Below are 20,639 nucleotides of genomic sequence, written 5' to 3'. Positions count from 1 at the left end.
TGAAACTCAAATTTAACTGGACATTCCAGATTTTATCTGGCTTTCTAGCCATAAACATCTACTTCTAGGTCCCCAACAGAGGTATCCTGACCCAAACCCATGTAGATATTCCCCCATGAACATGACCCTTGACCCATTGTGAATTTTCCCTATTTTCATATAACCATCTGACATTATCCAGGGCTGAGGATCTAAGGAATAGCAGACTTTTTTCCAGGCCTTTCTGCATCTGCCTGGCTCCTCAACTCACTCAGGAATATGGTCTGTGACTCAAAGGATAAAGGGAAAGGGGTGCTCAGATTCTCAAAATGTCAAAGACCTTTGGCATTCCAGAAGGTTATTATATCACTCCTTCTAAATTCTTCCTCTACTGTAGCCCTGGGAGAGGATGTTTGGGTTAAGGACAGGATGAAAGTATTGGCTCATATAAAAAAGTTTAATTCCCTGGTGCTAGAAAAAAAATCAAAGTGGCTTAGATTGCTCTTTCTGGTTTCTAAGGTAACATCACAGAGATGGCCTGGGCGGAGGTGGTGCTGTCTTAGTAGATCTGTTGCTAACAGATGGGAGGAGTGGTTTTGTGCCTGTTGAGAATGGCTCCCAACCCTGCACTCTGGGCACAGAGACTGGCCATGTCATGGGGCATCCCAGGATATTCCCATGCCCTTTCCCTACACACAGAATGGACAGCTGTGCCCCCTCCAAGTTGGTGGGCTCTCTCTCCTAGTAAAGAGGAAAAAAGATCTCCCAAATGCTTGCTAGGGTCCTTGGAAGCATCTCCCGTGGGGCTTTTCTCTTTCTGGGCACGTGTAAACAAGACTCCCTCATGTTCTGACTCACTCTGAAATGAGCTCCACACAGAGCCCGGGTCTCTCTCTGGCAGCTTGGCAGTCAGCCTGGGAAGGTGAGGAAGGAGCATTCTCCCTCCGTGTCTCAAGTTCGCTGGCCTCGGAGACTCACACAGCCAGCCTTCTCGCTCCAGGTTAGATTAGGTTCACTTAACCAGCTGGGTGTCTGCGGGTGGGTAATGTCTGCGAACATCAGGGGAATCCTCAAAGGGCAGAGCAGAGACCTGACACCAGTTGTCTTGTGAGAGCAAGCTAAGGCTTAAGGCTGTCAGATCGGATTTTGGAGGTCTCTGGGGCCTCTCTCTTGAAAAACAGAGTCTTCAAAATCAGCAAAAAAGGTCTCTGGTCTCCTAGAACCCAACCAAATTAGAGAAAAGTGATGGAATTCCAAGGGTCCCTGAGGAAAATAAAGAAAAATAGAAGAATAAAATATAGCAAGAGTACTGCAGGAATTTCCTAAGAGTAAAAAATGCCTGGCCTAAAAACAGACAGAAGAATGAACCTTTGTCAGGAACTCCTATCCTTCAGGGTGGACATTACATGAAGAGACACAGTCCCAGTGCTCTCTGAGTGGGTTAAAAAGAGGCCTTGGTGACAGCCAAGTACCACTCAAAATCAGAAAGTCTGTGAAGACGTCTGTGGATGTAGAGGAAACCTCTCCAACGGGCTCAAGGGAAGAGAGAGGTTTTGGAAAGAGTAACAGGAATGGCGTGGAGTCGGACTGTATGGGTTCCTGGAACAGGAAAGCCAAAGCCCCTGTGATCCAGGGCCACTCTCACCCATCTTTAACCTATGGGCTCCTTCCTCCATGCTTGCTACTGAAAATTTGTTCATCTTGTCCTGATCACAATATCCCAGCCTAAGACTTCTCAGCTCCCACAAGCATCCCGGGGGGGGGGGGGGGCCTTTTTTTCGACCTTCCATTCATACTTATGAAAGAGGAAATCTAATTGGCCCAGCCTCACGTGGGGATGGACCCTCATAGGGTCTGAAAAGACTCCAAGCACTGACCCTCACTACCCAGGAACAGAGGCAGAATAGGCAATGCCTGAAACAGAAAAGAAGTAAGGTCACCTTTAGAAGAGGGAACTCTCCCACTGTCCATGATGAAGAAGAAGAATTTAGACTCCAAGTCAGAAGCTCATATGGTTTATTGGGCACTATGTGAAGATTTTGATATATATAATCCTGTTCCATATTCCCTCCAGTCTTACACAGTAGGTTGTTATTTCCATTATACAGATAAGGAAGGAAAGCTGAAACTCAATATAGTAAGTGACTATGGTCTCTCAGCCACTCTGGTCCAACTCAGATTGAATGACTCTTATCCAGTACATTTTCAGGTAGAGTCAGCCTCCAAACAAGGTTCTTCCTCTGCAAGTAGAGTCAAATGAAACTCAGTATTAAAGGGCAATCTACTCCCCAAAGCCCCCTGAACAAGAAGGAATAGGAAGGAGCTGGGCTGATGGCACACACCTATAATCACCACAGCTCAGGAGCTCTGAGAGGCAGGAGGATCATGAGTTCAAAGCCAGCCCCACCAGGTCCTAAGCAATTCACTGAGACCCTTTATTAAAAAAAAAAAAAAAAGGTGGGGGGGGGCTGGGGTGAGGCTCAGTGATTAAGTGCCCCTAGGTTCAATTCCTGATATCACTCTACCCCCTACCCCAGAAAAAAAGAATAGGAAGGGAGAGGAAGGATGAAGGAAGGAAAGTGGATTTTTTTTCTTTGAAGAAATAAGAAGACAGCAATAGCAGGAAGGTGGGAGAAGTCTGGCCTTCTGAGAACCCTGGGAGAGAGTGGGGGCAGGGGAGAAAAGTGGAATCCAAGGCCACAGAAAAGTACTCACTTTAAAGGAGTGATTTTGTTGTTCTTTGTTCCTGTACCGGAAGTGCCTATTTTAAAAAAAAAAAAATCCTGCTGTTGCTCCAGCAACAGATAGAAGCAGAGCCCTGCAAAGGCTTTAGCAGGTCCAGAGCATTTTCTATCCCCAACTCCCCAACATTTCTATTGTCAAGGGAAAAGGGCAGAGTCCTGCCCAGGCACACTGCTGAGAAGACCCAGCAGAAACCCAAGTTCCACTTGAACTAGAACAAAAATTAAAGACAGGAATGGTGGAACAGATGCAGGGGTGCTCTGGGCTCTGCCCAGTTATACCTGAGGACTGTGACCGTGACAGACCAAAATCAAGCCCTGGAGAGAATACACAAGAAAAGGAAGAAGAGACATGTTCAAAGCTGAAACGGGTGTGAGTGTGCACACACACACACTCATACACACACACACTCCTGGAGACCCACAAACACACACAGAAATAGAGACCAGAGAGAGAAAGGAGACTGACTGTCTTGCTTATCCTCGTGAAGAACATCTGGATTTCTCAGTGAGACCTGACTTGGGTCTTTTCCTCATTTTCCAGCTGCACCGAATGGTGAAATGCCTGGCGTGAGGGGCACAGTGAGTCAGCCCAGATTAAACTCTGTCCCTCTGCCCTCCGCTTTGCTCTTTGCCAGACCACACAGCTTCTCTCCCTGTCCTGCCAAGCTGGCTTAGCTCACCACCCAGGTAACGCACTTCAAAGGCACTAGGGTGAGCTGGGACGGGCTGGGCCAACCTCAGGACAGGAGCAGATTCCAAAAGGCACTGGCCCAGACGCTCCTCATCAATTTTCTTGAATGCCTCTCCCCCACCTCCCTCACTTCCCTCACACTTTGAATAACCCCTGGAAGTCAGAAGTGGAAAACCCAATTTTTCACCAAGGCTGTCAGCTTCTTCGGCACGGCCGGCCTGTGCGACTCTGTTACTGAGAGGTTGACCAGATGTCAGCCAATGTCAAAGCCCAGTCCTGCAATATGACTCTGCGTGTTCCTTCCCGGAGTGGATTATACTATCTAGGACAGTCAGAGAGACCTGGGGGCAGGGGTGGGGTGCTCATATGACCAGAGAAACAGAACATTGATCAAAGTGTGTGTACTGTAGGGATGCCGCTGCATGTGGACCTTACAACCTCAAGGCCAGTGGCCTGCATCTTTCTTAAGACATCACCCTTTTGCCACATTCTACTAACTATGAGTGTCTCCTGTGGAAAACCAAAGATCTCTGCCATCAGGAGATATACTCTTCTTTGTGTCCCTGGCAACCTGAAGTGAAGCCCAGTGCTAACTGTGTTAGGAGTCTGCAGAGTTGGGTTCATTTGCTGGTGGCCTCCTCTGACTTCTTTGAAACACTACAGAACTTGAGAATTAGGAAAATAAAGTCACCACATTTCTTCCCCTCTCCAGTTCTTTCTTCCTTGCCAGTTGGGTTCATGCATGAGATTCAGTACTGGTCCAAGAACTCAGAGCCTAGGAATCATGGATGCCCCCTGTGTAATCCTGGACATGTCACTTGGCCTCTATAACAATGTTGCTTCATACGACTTTCTGCTTGACTCAGGAACTCAAATTATTTAATTTTAATTCATTTTAACTCAAATAGTCAAATGTGCCTAATAGCTATCCTATTAGAAAGTACAAACTTAGAAAATTTCCTCATTTTCCAAAGGAATTTAGAATAAGAACAATCCTACCTCTTGGATTGTCATGAGGATTAGATGAGACACTTATTGAAAATGCTTCATTGGATTATCTGATATATAATGGGTGTTACAGAGAGATCAGTATGTTTCTTTAATTAACATTATTGGTATTAATATTAGTATTGCCCTTGTCATTATCATACAGCTTAGATTTTAAAAAAAGAAGAATTTAGAAATCTTCCTGTTTAGCCCAATTTTACTGGTAGAGAACCTAAGGACAAAAATGGCATTGATTCGGCAAGTACTATGGGAGACAGAAGCCCAAGATTGTCCCCAATGATCCATGTTCCTGTGTGATCCCATCCCTGGGGTGTGGGTGAGACCTGTGACTTGCTTTTTACCTCTAGACTGGGTTGTTGCCTTATATGGTAAAAGGTAAACAGATTTTTGCAGACATAATTAAGGTCCCTGAGCAGGTGACTTTGAGTTGCTCAAAAGGGTAAGCCTGACATAACGAGGAAAGCTTTTCAAAAGAGAGCCTGGGTGTTCCCTAAAGTCAGAAACAAGCCCACAATGACTTATTTCAATAGGCCCAGCTAAACCATGCCTACCCAAAATGAGACAAGAAATAGGTGTCATTCTGAGCTCCTACATTTGTGGCAATGTATCTCATAGCAGAGAAAACTAAATCATATACTTGAAAATGGTCTGTTGCATTTCCATTTAGTGTAAGTGGAGTGAGAGAGAACCTACATGTGTGTGTGTGTATGTGTGTGTGTGCACGCACATGTGTGTCAAACTCTGTCCCTAACTCATCCTGACTGTGGTCTATTCCTGTGTTTTAGTCAGCTTTTTCACTGCTGTGACCAAAAGACCTGACAAGAACAATCTTGAAGGAGGAAAAGTTTCTTTGGGGCTCTCAGTTTCAGAGGTCTCAGTCCATAGGCGGCCAGTTCCATTGCTCTGTGCCTGAGGTGAAGCAGAACATCATGGCAGAGGGTGTGGTAGAGGAAAGACACTGGGGCATGGCACCAGGAAACAGAGAGAGAGACTAAGCTCTGCACACCAAGGACAAAATATATACCCCCAAGGCACCCACAGGGACCCTCCAGTCACACCCTTCCTGCCTACAGTTACGCACTACAGTTACCAATCCCTATCAGAGCATTAATGCACTGCTTAGGTTAAAACTCTCATAACTCATTCATTTCACCTCTAAACCTTCTTTGGGGGACACCTCATATCTAAACCATAATATTTTACCCCTGGTCCCCAAAATTCATGCCCATCTCATAATGCAAACTATATTTAATCCATTTTTAAGAGTCCCCATAATCTTAACAGTTTTAGCATTGCCCAAAAGTCCAAGTCCAAAGTCTCCTCTGAGACTCAAGGTGAACTCTCAGCACGAGCCCCTGTAAAAACCAAAAGCATGTTACATATGTCCACCATATAAGGCAGAGTAAACACTTCCATCCCACCAGGGAGAAATAGGGGCAGAGAAATAAGGAATAGGGCCATATTAAGTCCATCTGGGCACACAAGTCCTGTAGCTCCACATCCAGCACCTGGGGCACATCACATCATGATATTTTCTCCAAAGGGATTGTGTAGCTCCGCCCCTGTGGCTTGGCTGGTTGCAGCCCATATGGCCTCTCTCTTGGTTTGTCTCTGCTTGATTCCTGCAACTTTCCTCAACAGATGTCCCTTTCTTAAAGTATCTCACAAACGAGCTTTTGGGGACATCTGATATCTAAACCATAACACCATGGTTTGTTGGAAAAGCAAGGTCTGGTTAATGACCTTCTGTTCTATCCCCTTAATATACCTTGGCCACCTTGACTGACCTCAAATTTGTACTTATTTGTTCCTGTCTATCTTCCCTGCTATATTGCAACCCTTGAGTGTACAAGGACTACATCTGACATTCGAGTCGCAGCTCCTGGCTCCGGAACTGGTACATAGTAAGTGCTCAATAAATAAATACTTGCTGACTGAGGAGGTTTCCAAGAGGGAGACAGGCTTGGGAACTCTTGACTGGTGAAAAAATGTTGACCTACCAAAAAAGGGAGAAAGGCCATTCCTAGCAAAGGTGGAAATGAACAGTCCCTGCTTTTTGAGTTCTCCCCCATTTATTACTATAAAAACTCTGGTGGAGCTGGTAGATAGACACACCTGGAAAGGTTTTAGTAACTGACTAAACAAAACAGATGGACACATGGAAGAATATAATCAAAAAGTATCCCATTTAAATCATTCTAAAAATCATTTTTAAAAAAGCAATTTTTGAAAAGGCAATGGATCTGAATAGACATCTTTCCAAAGCAGATATACCAATAGCCAGTAAGTGCATGAAAAGATGCTTAACAGGCAAATCAAAATTACACTGGGCTATAATGTCATACATACCCAGTAGAATGATTAAATCAAAACTCAGATAATGTTATGTGTTGGCAAGCATGTAGACAGTTGGAACCATCATATACTGCTCCAGGGAATGCTCAAAGTATAGTTACTTTGGAATATAGTCTGGCAGTTCCTCAAAAAGTTAACCATAGAGTTAGTTATCGTATGAACCAACAATCTCTTCCAAGGTGTATCACCCAAGAGAAATGAAAACATATGTTCACGCAAAAACCTGTGCATGAGTGTTCGTTTTGGCATCATTCTTAATAGCCAAGAAATAGAAGCAATCTAAATTTCCATCCACTGACAAATGAATAAACAAAATATGGTATGTCCACATAATGGAATATTGTTCAGCCATAAAGAGAAATGACAGTATACTAATCCATTCTACAACATGGTTGACTCTCAGAAACAGCATGCCAAGTCAAAGAAGGCAAACCACAAAAGATCATGTATCATATTCCATTTACGGGAAAGGTCCAGAATGGGCACATCTATAGAAACAGAAAGTAGTTTATTCATTGCTTAGGACTAGGGGCACTGGAGAGACTGTGAGGTCACAACTAAACAGCTCAGAGTTACTGACAGAGGTGGTAAAATGTCCTAAAATTGATTATGGTGATGATTATACAACTGTATGAATGTACTGAAAAAAATCATTGGGTTGTATCCTTCAAAAGAGTGGATTGCATGGTATATGAATGATCCTATTTCTATAAAGCTGTTACTAAAATTTTAAAAATACCCTAGACTTCTCAAATGGCTTTGATTCCGCACACTCTTCCACACCTTCTTGTTCTTTTTGTTCCTCAATAGATTAGATGACACCACCCACATCCAGAAGGGCAGCTCTTCTTTACGCAATTCACTGACTCAAATGCTAATCTCTTCCAGAAATACCCTCAGGGACACATCAGAAAGGTACCAGCTCTCTCAACCCAGTCAAGCTGACACATAAAGTTAACCATCACAGCCAAGCAGGTGGGTCAGACCTGTAATCTCAGCTCCTCGGGAGGCTAAGACAGGAGGATGGCAAGTCCAAGGCCAGCCTCAGCAACTTAGGGAGACCCTCAGCAATTTAGCAAGACACCATCTCAAAATAAAAAGATCTAGGGAGATAGCTCAGTGGTAAAGCACCCCTGGGTTCAATCCCCAGCACCAGGAAAAAAAAAATTTTAATAATTTTTAAAATAAAAAACCTAACCACCATAGCCATTCATCTAGCCACCACACATCTCTTTTCCTTCTTTCTAGAATAGTCTCTGAGACTGGTTGGTCTCTCTGGTGGCTCATGTGGCGACTCTCCTGACCTTTGCTCTCAGCAACTGTCCACTGCACCTCCCCTGAACCAGAACCCCAGTGACTGTCCACCAGCAGTGGCTCTTCCAGGCAGTCTGGCAGAGAAGCTAGCTTGACAGGTGAGTGTGTAGACTGTCAACTCAAACTGTCAGAGCCCAGGGCCCAACTCTGCTTCTTAGCTGGGTCGACTTGGGCTAGGTTAAGCCAGTCAGTGCCTCCATTTTCTCAATTATAAAGTGAAGCTGATAAATGGGTTCTCCCTTATGAGACGGCTGTGACCATTAAATAAAATAATGCATGTCAAGTGGCTAGTATGCCTTAAGCCTTCGAGGAAAGTTAGTGACATCTAGATCTGTACCAATGCCCTGCTCTCCAGCCGGGCTATCTCCTCTGTGCTTAGGGTGCTTCACCCCGAGGTCTCTTCTCCACCTACTTCTTCTCCCTTTTTCTTCAGGGCTTCCTCTGCCCACATCATCTGCCCCATCCTCGCAGAGGTCCAGAGGCCTCAAGACCATGGATCTCCACCACTCCTTTCTCAAATATGTCTTTTTGTTGTTCACTGAAATCTTCCTTTAGTAGGCAGGCATATCATCTATTTCCCTATTTATTACTCAGGAAGGTTTGGATCCACGTTTAGGGTACAAAAAAATGCTTCATAAACACGACACACCTGAAGCTAAAGAGCCATGCTGTTCTCCTACAGTCAAGTACCACTTAACATGGGGGATACCATCTGAGAAATGTGACATTAGGCATTTTGTCCTTGTGCAAACACCGTAGAGTGTACTTACCCAAACCTAGATAGATGGTATAGCCTACTACACACGAGTCCCTAAATGTATGTGTGTGTGTGTGTGTACACACACACACACATATATACGTACATACATACACATGTGCCTATACACATACGTATATACACACACGTACGTAAGATGAAGCCCATCACTCCTAGGGACATGATGGCTAAAACAGGAGATTAGATCAAGCACGAGAGAGAGAAAGAGAGAGAGAGATGCAAGAAGACATGGTATGGTATGCATGAAATGTCTGAAGCTGCTGCAGGCAGACCATGGCAGACTGTTTCACAGTCCATTTTTATATAAGTAGAAGTACAGTCCAGCAATAAAAAATACAGTAACTATATAAACAAGTAACCTAGTCATTTAGGATCATCCTGTAGTACTGTGTGGGGACTGTCCATAATTGCATATGCTTTCCTGTGAACAACTGGAATGAAGCAGGTTTGTCTGCTCCGATGTCACCACCAGGCCTGAGTCAAGCATTGCACCACCACGTCAGGATGGCTACCATGTCACTAGGCAGTAGGGACATTTAAGCTCCACCATCATCGATGGGACCACCACCACACCTGCAGTCCACCATTGACTAAAATGTCATGCAGTACGTGGCTATGTTCTAAAATTCAGCCCATGGGAAGGCAGAAGGCAGAGCTGGGTAGAAGGAGCAGGATGGCCCTGGAAGGGTGGCTGAGCTGAAGGATGGTTTCATGGGATTCATTATCCTATTCTGCCTGCATTTTAGTTTGTTTGAAATTCTCTACAGTGAAAAGTTTTTTAAATAAATTCAAATAACCAGTCAAATATTTTTAAAAGAAGGAAGGGGGAAAAAAGAATGGGAGAGAATGAGCCAGTCCTATCCTTAAGGCTTCAAGTTGTTAAAGAGGCCAGAAGTGAATTGAAGCTTCCCTCCTTGAACCTGTGTGTCTCCAGGTCCCACCCAGCCTGCATCCCTCATGCATCTTGCCCACACTGCAAACTCTGTTCTGCAGCTGGGAGAAAACAGACATCGGAATAGAGGAGACACATGGGCATGGTTAATCAGTATTTGTTATTGTGGTTTTGGTTTTCAGTTATTTCTTTTTTGATGGGGTAGGGGGAGTGGGTCCAAAGACCACTGCAGGAGATCCTTAGCATAGACATTCACCTCTGGGGTTCCAATCATGCAGACTATTGGCTCCCCTCATTTCACATTCCAGTTCCTGCCAGATTTATGCAGCTCCTGACATTTTCAGATCAAGACCCTTCTGATTCAGATATGCCTGCTTGTGCTTGCACGTGGCTTGCGTATTAGAGAGTCATTGCATCAGATGAAAAGGGCACACATCACCCCTTTGTGTGTGTGTGTTTCTGGGGATTGAACCCAGTAGAGCTCTACTTTTGAGCTCCATCCCCAGTATGTTTTTATTTTTTATTTTGAAACAAGTTCTCCCTAAACTGGCCTTGCTACATTGCTGAGGCTGGCCTTGAACTTGTGACTCTCTTGTCTCAGCCTCCTGAGTGGCTAGGATTGCAGGTATGTGCCACCATGCCTGGCTCATATAATCTCTTTCTGAGGACCAAATAAAGCCCTGTACCTGGTCAGATCCATGGCTCCTCATTTTAGTCAGCTAGTTCACTGCTGTGACTAAAAGACCCGACGAGAACAACTTTAGAGGAGGAAAAGTTGGTTTGGAGGCTCACGGTTTCAGAGGTCTCCGTCCACAGACAGCTGGCTCCATTCTTCAGGGATCAAGGTGAGGCAGGACATCATGGTGAAAGAGTGTGCCAGGGGGAAGCAGCTCACATAATGATCAGAGAGCAAAGAGAGAGGTCTCCACTCACCAGATACAAATATATATCCCAAAGCCACACCCCAACTCCCCATCTCCTCCAGCCACACCTCACCTGCATCCAGCTACCAGTTAATCCCATCTGGGACTAATTCACTGATTGAGTTAAGGCCCTTACAACCTGATCGTTTCCCCCCTGAACCTTCTCACATTGTCTCGCACATGAGCTTTTTGGGGACAACTCACATACAAACCATAACATTCCTTAGGTAAATTTTTTTTTTTTTTTTGGTACCAGAGATTGAACTTAGGGGCACTCAACCACTGAGCCACATCCTCAGCCCTATTTTGTATTTATTTAGAAACAGGGTCTCACTGAGTTGCTTAGTGCCTCACTATTGCTAAGGTTGGCTTTGAACTCATGATCCTCCTGCCTCAGCCTCCCAAGTTACTGGGATTACAGGCCTGCACCACCATGCCCAGCTCTCATTTAAACTGAACCTCTAGAGCCAATGTTGAGCCGATATTGTTTCTTCCTATCTATTCCAAAGTCCCAGTCCCAGCCCATATCAAGCCCTAGGAAATGTCCAGAGTGGACTTGTAATGCCAGATTCATGGGACCCTAATAGACCTCCAGGAGCCGAATCTGATGCAAGCCCACAAGAGTCTTTATTGCAAGCTCGAGCCTGGACTCACAGCCGTTTCTGACGCAGGGGTCCCGAGGAGTGAGTCCTGGCCCCTAGTTCAGTGAGATTTTATAGGTTTGGGGGGATACTCTACATGTCACAACATCACACAGCCAATCATTTCACACCGCAGAAAAATCAAACAACAACTCATAACATTGTTCACTGGCGGGAACAAGTTGGATAGGGGTGATTGGTTAGTTCAAGTGGTAGATACATTTGAACTGATTGGTTTAGGCCTCGAGGGGTTGCAAGAGTGTATATGCTAAACTGCAGGGTTGCCTAAGCCTATTATTAATCACCAAAACTACTGGGAAGGTCACCTGGTACTTAAGGTATCTTCCCTGTCTCACTCTGATTGGTTGTTGCTAGGGTCCAAAATTAGGCCTCAAGCATACTTTTGATCTTTTCAGGAACTTACATTTGCTGAGTCAAGGACATCTGGTACGCACAGGGTAACTGTGTGCCTAGGTTTTCCAAGGACAAGGGTCAACCCTCCCGCCTTGGACAGGCTTTACCCTGAGGCACAGGCTGGTTTTTCAAAATGGAGTCACATCAGTTTCTCAGACTCCAGCTCTCTCTACCCCCACCACTCTACCCCCACCACACAACCCCCACCACCACTGCCCTCTCCCATCCGGCTGAGTTTCTAACTAACTTCAGAAAACAAACGATTATGGAGGGTTTAATAATCACCAATGAAGGAAATTCAAATTTGGTTTCTTTTCTTTTGCCTTTAATATTTTGGTAATCTAGAAAAGGTAACAAGAGAGTCTGGCTACTAAGTAATCAAGAAAGAAAGGAAGGAAGGAAGGAAGGAAGGAAGGAAGGAAGGAAGGAAGGAAGGAAGGAAGGAAGGAAGGAAGAAACAGAACAAAAGAAAAAAAACTAACAGACTTCATTTGTTTACCCACAAATGTCCTCTGAGCACCTGCTGTGGCCATTGCTGGGTAAACCCCAAGCAATACCACATGAACAAGGACTCAGATTGCCTCCTATCAAGGCACTTTCTTGTAGGCCTAGAAAGACCAGGAGAATAGAGATGCAAGTCTGAAAATTCTGCCTATTAAAATACCCATCCATGTAAAGGTGATTAAAGAGGACAATGTGAATAAGAATAATAAACGACTACTTGAACAATTACTATGTATTATGGGTTGAATTCTGTCCCCTCGGAACTCATATGTTAGGGTATGAAGTGTTGAACCACCAACACTTCAAAATGTGCCCGGTGTATTGGAACTAGTGTAGTTGCAGTCATAATCAGCTACGATGAGGTTATAATGGACAAAAGGGGGCCCCTTAATCCAGTCTGACTGGTATTCTTCTAAAAAGGGGAAATGTAGGCCTAAACACTTATTAAGAAAGAATGCCACATGAAGATTGGACTTATGGTGCCACAAACCATGCAGCTTGGAAAGAGCCCTGAAACAGACCAGGATCTGCTGACACCTTGATCTTGGACTCTGGCCTCAAGAACTGTGAGACAATTAGCTTCTGTTGTTTAAGTTACTTGGTTTGGGATATTTTGTTAGGGCAACATTAGCAAACTAATTAATACACCATCTCATAGTTGTGGTGCCAAATGATTTCATAGATTATTTCATTGAACCCTCATAGCAACCTATTAATGTGGATCATACCCATTTTACAGAAGAATACACTGAGCCAGAAGGAAGCTAAGCAACTTTCTCAAGGTCAAGCTGCTCAAACCAAAATAGGAGAGTGATATTCAAAGCTTAGGGCTCAAGGAAACCCAACCTCCACATTCAATCTACTACAACTGGGTAAATCCACATCTTTCTTCTCTTTCAATTCTTGTTCTAAATAGATGTTGTCTCTTGATTGGCTTGTTAAAATACTTCCATCTCCTACTTGGTAGTCATATTGCTGCATTTACTTGTTCTAAGTCTTTTCAAGCAGAAGGAACTAGTAAGTCATAACGATTATGCCATATACGGTACCTCCTACCTCCTTATTTAGCAACAAATTGGAAGCAAATTCTTCTATCCCTGTGACCTCTCTGTATACCGTAATGCCAGATTCATGGGACCCCAATAGACCTCCAGGAGCTGAATCCGATGCAATCACATAAGAGTCTTTATTGCAAGCTCGAGCCTGGACTCACAACCGTTTCTGACGCAGGGGTCCCCATAGGAGTGAGTCCTGGCCCTTAGTTCAGTGAGAATTTATAGAATTTTTTGGGGGGGGATACTCTATGTATCACAACGTCACACAGCAAATAATTTCATATCTCAGGAAAATCAAACAACAACTCTTAACATTGATTAGCACATTCACTGGTGGGTAAGGGTGATTGGTTAGTTCAAGTAGTGGACACCTTTGAACTGATTCGTTTAGGCCAAGAGGAGTTGCAAGAGTGTATATGCTAAACTGCATGGTTGCCTCTTCCTGTTATCAATCACCCAAACTACTGGGAGGGCCACCTGGCATTTCAGGTATCTTCCTTGTCTCACTCTGATTGGTGGTTGCTATGGTCCAAAATTAGGCCTCAGGCCTAGGAACTTGCATTTGCTGAGTCAAGGACATCTGGTATAGACAAATGACCCAGCAGGATAGCTTACGTGCCTAGGAACGGGTTTTCCAAGGACAAGGGTCACCCCCCACCCCCTTTGGACAGGCCCTGCTCTGAGGTACAGGCTAGTTTTTCAAAAATGGAGTCACATCAGTTTCTCATTGCAACCTACAACCTCTGATGCATACACACACACACACACACACACACACACACACACACCAGCCATAACAGTACACACTCTTCATGTTATTTGGTTTTAATTTGCTGTTTAATTTGTGGTTTTGCCCAAAACTCATCACTTGGTTGTATGAAGACGCCATATCTCAGACTCTCAGTTGTGCCCAGCCCAAAAAGGAAGCTTTCAGAGGACGGGCCATGACTGTTTAAAAGCCACTAATTACCCAGTTAAACTGAGTATAATAAGTTCAAGGTCCTACCAGTAGGCCCGGAGCTGGGGTGGAATCTCTGCTGATAAACGTCCTGGAGTCCCAGACAGTTCAAGGTCTGAGAAACTGTGAACCCTGCTTTGGGTTCATGGTCAATACAAGTCTGTATTCCTTGTATTCTGATCCTGGACCAAGGAAATGGCACTGAATACCACTCCTGTTCTCCTTGAGTAAGTATAAAGCCATCCCAGATAAGATAGAAAAGAAAAAAAATAGTGAAGGTGTAGACCATTTTTTTCTCAGATTAGAATGGTCTATAGATATATCTTCAAAAGTTGCATTGTGTGTGTGTGTGTGTGTGTGTGTGTGTGTCCCCACACGTGCATGTGTGTTTCATTTGCTAATCTTTTTTTTTTTTTTTTAATTTTTTATTGTTGGGTGTTCAAAACTCATTTGCTAATCTTGAAAGCTGAAAATATTTTAGGTCATTTGGATAACCACCTTCTAATCTGGCTCTGGAGCATGTTCCATTTCTCCAAAGGCATCAGAACCAAGTCCCACCACTGACATTGGCATTGGCATTGCTGGTGGGAAAAAGATGGAAGGTGGACTTGATCCTGAGATAATGGGGAAAAGCTGCATGAAGACTGAGTGACATGCTGCCTCATCACAAAAGTGAAGGTTTCATGGTTCCATTTTGTTTTGCGAGTGATGTAAGGAATTTTCGTAGGAAATTTTGATTGTACCCAATTTTGATATGGCAAGCTAACTATAAAACTAACCACTACACAAGACATAAGTCCACTGTAGTTTTAAAAGTAGTGGAAGGATTAAATCACATCAAACTTGTGCATGCCCAGCTCAAAAACCTTGCACCCTGACAGTTAAACCATAATCACAGCAGAAGTATTGATTTATTTCCAGCAACACATCAGCCTGACATTAACCAACATAGTAAATTAATGTTGTCATTGTGCATTTTTGAGGTTGGTAGCTTTAGTTGACTTTATTTACATTTTTGTTGGATTTTACAGTGACATAAGCATATGGAATTTCGACCTTAATATGTTTGTACAAATTAAGGTTACATTACAATTAACATATTTTAAGTCCAACAATAAGAGTCTATTGGAATTGCTTTTATTTTAAGAATCCAAAATCTGTATCTTATAACAACTTTCTGATGACTAGAAAGAAAGTAGCTTGAGGAAGGGCATTTTTTCCTAATTCACATAAGTTTGCCCTGTGACCTGATGGCGGTGAGCCAGCTTTTACCACCTCTCCCTGCTGACCTGTGATGAAACCCAGGTGCCACCAGCTCTGTGATTTTATTTCACCTTTTCAAGGCTCAAATGCCTCATATTAAACCTGCTTCAAGCAATTAACATTCTTTCTCTTTCCCCTTATTCCACTTCCCAACCTACCTCTTCTCTCTCCCTCCGACATCTGGATCTACCAATGCTGCCTTCTAACCAACAACAGATCACTCTTTCTGGTTAATCTCATTCTCCAGAATTCAAACAGTTTCTGAGCTATCCATTGTAAGAACATGCCAGATCTCATACTCCAAGAAGACAGGAGGGCTCCAACCCAAAATTGCATTTATGGAGCTCTCTCTGTTCTGCCCTATCTGTCTGGATTGGCTCCAGAGCCTCCTAAACATCAATTCATAAAACTATTAACTTATATGCTGCTCACACATGGATACAAATCACTCTGAGTCACAGTTGGCTCCTGTTCCTTTAATAGTCAGCCTTAGGGTCAATGGAGACTCTAGTTAATTACCACTGCAAGAGGCACTACTACCAAACTTTAACTCTTAAAGCAGCATGTGGTTTGACCCTCCAAATCATCCTAACTTTGCTCCATAAGACACTTCATATAAAACCTAGAAAAACATTGTGCAAAAAAGGATATGTCAAGAGAGCGATTACTTCGACCAAGGGAAGAGGCTGGGATGGGATGGAGCAGGAGGTAAGTTCTTACCTGTAAACTGGGCTGTTTCCTAACAAAAATCTTCAATAATGATGGCAAAATGTTAACATGCATTCCACAAGTGTGGAGAGTACATATTAGCTGTTAGATTAGCTTCTGTTCTTTGTACAAAATATGCCATAATTAACATTTTAAAATGGAAAAAGGAAAATTGTTATGCACTTGATGGGAAGATCACATTCTAATTAATTGTCAGAGAAGTTGCAGGACATCCTTTGATGAACCTAAAAGTCATCAACTTCTGCATTGGCTGTATCTCATCTCCCAGGGATCCTGAAGGCAGCTGCCTGTTGGATCTGGGGGATTTTTGCAGCTCAGGCAAGAATCCGGATGGCATGAGCAATGTCGACAAGGCTGAGGTGACACATAAGTGAACCCACCGTGTGTGGTTATACAGTATGGCCCTCCACCCAAGATTTTGCTTCCCCCAGGCCTGATCCCCATTGTTAAATTCAGCCAGCATCTACTTCTCCCCCTTCGGGAAAGGAGGCGTGTTTTGAATGGTGTATCTATTCTGCCACCTAGCCTTCAGCGAAGTCACTACCGCAAAGCTACCATAAGGGACTCCTCCGCAGACCTGAGTCTTGCTGAACTTCCCTTACCTAGGGGGAGACCTGAGAACTGGGTGCTCTTTCTTGAAGGTCAGCATGTCTTCATTTGGGACTCAGCAGCATTAGTATGTTCTGGGAAAGGGACTGAAGTCAATGTCATGAGGTCTTGAAAAGGAAATTGATGGTGTAAAATAAGTTTCTCTGAGACAATGGTAAGAGCAACACATAGAAGAAACTGAGGAAAAGCCCCTTGGCTGGTGGGTGTTATTCCCTCCTAACCAGAAGAACCCATAATATTTTGTGTACTGTTAAAAAGCCTAACTTCTCTAAATTGTGTTATCAGGCATCTCCTTGCCCAGGAAATCACTAAGAAACTCACGGAAAATGACCACAGGTAAGGATTCGGAAACTTTATAAAATAAAAATGCCATTTGCCTCTTGAAACCAATTGTGCAGATAAAGACCACAATTTTTTGACCCAGTCCCATGTTTTGAAACTTGGTTTTAATACAGAGTTAATGTTTTAAAGGAAAGGGAGGAGTGATCTCTGGGAAAACAGGACACAAGAAGATGATATCGAAATCCTTACATCTCCAAGCAAGATATGGCTAAAAGATACAGAAGCTCATCTGTGCCACAGTAGGAAAGTTCATGGCTGCAAAAATGAATCAGTAGCAAAGCAGGTCTCTGGGGAGGGCACCAGGCACCTGCCTCTGACATTAGTATCTGCATGATTAAATGAGCCCTTCCCAATGAAACTCATTGATGCAAACTTTTTGTTTTCCAGAAGCAAACTTCTAAAGGTATTTGTGAAGAGTCCTGGACCTTCAGAATGGAGGACAGGAGGAATGGAATCAGCAGAGGCTTGCAGGCAAGCCCCACCACTCCATACCTTCCCCCTCCACTGATCTATATTACTTATGGACTCCTCGAGGCAAAACTCACACTGCCAATCCCCAATATTTAGGAAAAAAAATCATTCTAGAACATCCTAGGGTGCCAAGAATTCTTATTTCTCTTGTGTCTTTGGGAAACTTCACCTGAGCCCTAGGACAGTAGCTCTAGTCTTTGAATTCCTCTAGACCTAAACCCATTTTGAAGGGGAAATAAAGAATGGTGGCTTACAGGTTATGAAAGAAACCTAGGTGCCTGTCAATAGATGAATGGGTAAAGAAAATGTGAGATAGATAGATAGATAGATAGATAGATAGATAGATAGATAGATAGATATATCACACACAATGGAGTTTTACTCATCCTTAAAAAATGAAATTGCATCATTTGCAGCGAAATGGATGGAACAAGAGAACATGCTAAGAAAGATAAGCTCAGAAAGTCAAGGGTTGTTTGTTTTCTCTCATATGTGAAAGCTAAAAAGGGACATCATGAAGATAGAAGAGAGACCAGGAGGATGGGGATCAGTGGACACAGGAAAGGAGGTAAAGAAGAAGTCCAGGGGAATGGAAAAGTCAATGTATGCTATGTGCATGTGTGAGTATATCAGAATGAATCCTCCTTATGCATAATTATAACCCAACAATAAAAATCTAAAAAAAAAAAAAAAAAAACAGTGGCTTATCGCTGACAGTCTTAAGCAGAGTGATCTCTCCTCATACCCCTGTCCTCCCTTAAGAACCAGCTCCCACCACATTCTCTTCTTCCTTCTCTCTACCCTTCTTCCTTGCCCCTGTCCTCACACATTCTATTTTTCAGCCACTGGAAATCAGTTGTACAAAAAGAGGTGTCACTTGACACCATCTTCTGGGAATTCAGGGTGTCTAGAACTAGGCAACTTATGTTCCTTCCAAAGGACACCCAATTTCCCCATTCATCTCAAATGCTACCAGTGTACCCACAGTGAGCAGAGCTGCTGGGGCCCTGCAGAAAGGGATCACACACCATGCACTGTTCTTCTAGTCTGAACTGGACACATGTGAGGAAATAACACATGACTTCCCTCACTTCTAAAATGCTTCAACCAAATTTTTGAATATTAATTTGCTCCCTGCTTCCCAAGACTCCAGACAGAAGGGAGAAGCAATTGGAATCAGCCTTACTAAATTTTTTTTTAATTTAATCATCACACACACAGTTCCTCCTCCCTCTCCCAGCCAACGCCTAAAACTCCTTTGGCAATAGGAGCAAAAGCACAACTTTAAACTTTAGGCTTGTTTTAAAATGTGCCTTTCGGCAAGTAGATAAGTGAGGAGAGAGATCGGGATCTGGGGGTGTGAACAGCATCAAGTGAGATGTTCCCGAATTGAACTAGCAAGAGAAATATTTTTTTTTAAAGCAATCCACCAGAAAGAATTCTTATCATAGATAAGGGTGCAGTCTAGTGGCAAACTTCATGAAATGCAGCCCCTTCTCCAAAGGAGTGTTAGAGAACTTCCAAAGGGAGGAAGGGAAATGTAAAATAGGTAACAGCCCCACCCCAAGTACTCACAAAAGGGTCACTGCCCACTGGTCATTTTCTGACCTGCCTGTGTCTTCCATAGCCCACCTATCATGTCAATTTCAGAAAATATCACCTTCCTTCTATCAGGGCTTTAGTTTTCTTTCATTTTCCTAAGAAAAGAAGGGGACCACAGTGCCTAATAGACTGGCTGAAGTATCAGGTGGCACAAAAAGTTTGTTGTCAGGATCTCTTCTGAGCAGGTCCCATGGCCCTGAAATCAAAAATCCCTGGGATGTGTCTGTTTGCACCCATTACTCTTAGGACAAGTTCTCCCCTGGTCTGGCACCCATTTCCTTAAGGAATGGTCCAGCCCAACAGAAATACCTCTTTAAAACAGCATGAAGGGTGGGTGTCACTCGGATCTGCCTTCCTTCCATCTAAAAACTCCACACAAGGACACCTTAGGGCATCAGACAAGGTTTACAGACCTAGCAATGTTTCCTCCAAAGAGGGTCTCAGCAACTCACTACTCCCCGACAATGCTGTTGGATGATGTCCCTTCCTGCAAGCACACAGCATGCACACACACATACACACAACCCCCTGACCACTTCTTGACCATATGACCAAAGACAGTCACCCTACTAGAAAGAAACTCCATTCCCAGACTTTCTGGCAGGAAGTGGGGGAAATTCAGGTTTTCTTTCTTTTCTTTTGCTTCTTCTTCCTCTTTTTTTTTTTTTTTAACTCAACTCACCACCCATTACCGACAACTGTACATTACTGGTCCCCCAAACACACACACACACACACACACACACACACACACACACACCTTACATGGTAACTCAGATACTAGCAGACAGTAGTTCTCCAAAGCTTGGGAAGAATTTCTTGGGCATGGTATATATCTAGTTAGCTAATAAGAAAATGCATATTTCTCCAGCCAGTATCTTGGCTAGTTAAGGGACAGGAGGGGAGGGGACACCAAGTCACTCTCATTGTGTTCACTTTGCTCCGAAGAATTTTCCCTTCCACTTGCCCCTCCACGTCCTCCCCTTCTCAGCAGCTCCAGCTTGTCCCCCAAAGCCCCTTTCTTACATTCCGGGGGGAGGAGGGCGCTGTTCAGGGGAGCCCCCGTGTGTCTAGAAGGCCTCTCCCCACCCCCACCCCGTGTGAGTTTGTGCTGCAAAGCTCCTTGGCATCCTTGCCTGGGTTGGGTGTTGGGGAGCTCAAATTGCAGCTACAAACTGGCTGGCAGCCAGGGGCCGTCTATTTAAAAGCGCCTGCTCGACCGGAGCCCGCAGTCTCTTTGGAAACTTCTGCCAGGGGGGGAAAAGAGCTAGGAAAGAGCTGCAAAGCCGTGTGGGCTTTTTCCTTTTTTTTTTTTTTCTTTTTCTTTTCTTCTTTGCCCCCCCCCCCGCTCCTTTTATTGCCCCCCT

This window comes from Marmota marmota, unplaced genomic scaffold, assembly GCF_001458135.2.
Source record: "Marmota marmota marmota unplaced genomic scaffold, marMar, whole genome shotgun sequence".
In the NCBI taxonomy this organism is placed as follows: domain Eukaryota; kingdom Metazoa; phylum Chordata; class Mammalia; order Rodentia; family Sciuridae; genus Marmota; species Marmota marmota.
This window is presented reverse-complemented; position numbering follows the sequence as displayed.